Consider the following 2,493-nt stretch of genomic DNA (forward strand, 5'->3'; position numbering starts at 1 on the left):
ATATGCTCATTTATATACACGTTCTCCTTCTATGATATGTAGTACATAAATGGATCTATGGTTGGGGCTCATATGCTGAAAATCCTGTATAGAAACCTCTCATCAGCATATATGAACTTAAGAAACGGACTAGCAAAGACAACGACACATATCCTCAAAGATCTTTCTCAGAATTTTAATCAATAGCTACGTATTATTTAAGTTCTGCATTATTTGATTTATTATAATGGAATCGCCAAAGACTTCTTTTTAGCATATTTTCCATAGTAAGACGCTTAAGCAGATATTGTTACATGTGTAGTGTGGGCCGGGCCACGATTATCATGTAAGGGGAGACTTCTGGAAGCAGCAGACACATACATTTTCATAATAATATGCAAAAACATACATTTTCATAACGATATGAATACACCTCATTACATAAGTGGATAGAAACAATTTCCCACCTAGTTTATATTCTTATCATAGCACTTTTTTCTTATGGTGCTTATAATTTCTGCCATGATTTTGCTTTGTGTAACTCATATTTGTGGCGTATTTTTTGGATGAGGAAGAAATAGAATATTGCACTTTTAAGATGCATTTCCAATGTTTTTATATTTATATTAAACGTGTGAAATGGGTAGACACATAGACACAAATAAACCAGCACTATAAAGCGAGATGCAGATGGTCCACAAGCCACAGGAACAGTTTCTGTATAGACAAGATGCACAAGCGAGCCGGATAATTCTGCCCCAAATAATTTACAAATTAGAAATTATTTTCCCTACAGAGTAATTCCCCCTAAAAAGGGAATTCTCCTTCATACAAGAAATCGAAAAGATTCTTGCGGAATGGAAGGAAAGATAACATTTTTTATATTATACGATGCATTTATTAATACGGACTAATGGAAGTTACCTTTTGTCGATAACGTTGACCCCGCTCACGAACATTCCATGCATTAACGTGAGATACAATGATACAGGTGAATACTTCACGACGCTGGAAGTGTACTTTTGAAAGAAAAAAATCCTACCGAGCTTATAAGCCGAAATGCGGGTTCATCTATAGCATTTTAAGCCTAGAGCTGATGCCATTTGGGATAGACTATGGTAGGCATCTTTCAGATTAGAAATTATTCTCCCCATTGGCGCAGAATGGATGTCTCCTGTTCAATGAATAAATGGAGACGGCCATTTTGATGGTCATAAAAAGAATTTGATATAGGCGTTACATTCCTGAATTCTGCGATTTCTTCTGCTAGTCTCTTATGAAAGAATTGTATGGTATGATATAAAATTCGTTTCCATCATGACTGATATTTCTTATAATATATGGGGGCTTACAATTATGCAATCTTTAAGTTTCTCAATTAGGAAATGGAATGTATCATTAATAAGATGAGCAAAATAGTAGTTGGGAAAGAAGAGAAAGATTACTACGCAATGCACGCGTTAAGTATAGATAAATAAAAATAAATGGGAATGAATAAAAATAAGTAGAAATAAATAGAAATAAATAAAAATAAATAGAAATAAATAAAAATAAATAGAAATAAATAAAAATAAATAAGAATAAATGAATAGAAATAAATAAAAATGGATAGGAATAGATAAAAATAAATAGAAATAAATAAAAATAAATGAGAATAAATCAAGATAAATGAAAATTCCCTTTCCATTATATTATTTGCGTAATTTACACATCTTTTACAGGGCAGCTCTTATTCCTAAAAGGTCGTCAATGGAAAAATACTTTAGGCATTATCATGGATGGATTAAATTATTATTCTTAGCTAAATCTATTAAAAAAATATATTTTCTATTCCCCATTTTTTTTTATTTTTTCCTGGTTAATTTGTTTTATATTTTTCTACACATATTCTACGATAAGCGAGAAGTAAGTCAATAGAAATATGCTCCCTAACTAAAATCCTAAGATAGTGGAAGTTCCGTATAACATTTTATATGAGGTTACACATCCCCCAATAATTAGAAAATAGAATTTATCATGCGTCGCCGATTTGTAACATGTGAGGGTTCTCCATAAGTTATACCATAAATTAGAAGTTTGAATATTTAGATTTATACGCATAACAGGTGTATTTTTACAAAAAGAAGAAAAAATATTTCTCTGCAAGATTTATTTACTCTGAAGCGACAGTTTCTAATTTTCCCAATCATAATAAAATGATTGTAAAATTTTCTTAATCCGCCCTATTCTCCTACGACACCATTGTATTCATTTTATGGCCAATATAATGTAATGTTAATATAAAAATCAAATCAGGAGATCATCCATTAGGAATATGACATCTGAAATGTGATGTAAATTTTGTCATATACAATTATACAGAATTCAGAGTTTCTGCTTATCACGAGAAATATTCAATCTGGGAATAATTTGAGAATTCTGGAAACGGTGCCATTCTCCTCTTTCTACTTTATTTGGGGTTATATGTTAATTAAGATTTTTCTTTGAGAAAGGTTGTTTCCTTTTATGGACATT

Source organism: Plasmodium inui, assembly GCF_000524495.1.
Source record: "Plasmodium inui San Antonio 1 unplaced genomic scaffold supercont1.193, whole genome shotgun sequence".
NCBI classification, from domain to species: Eukaryota; Apicomplexa; class Aconoidasida; order Haemosporida; family Plasmodiidae; genus Plasmodium; species Plasmodium inui.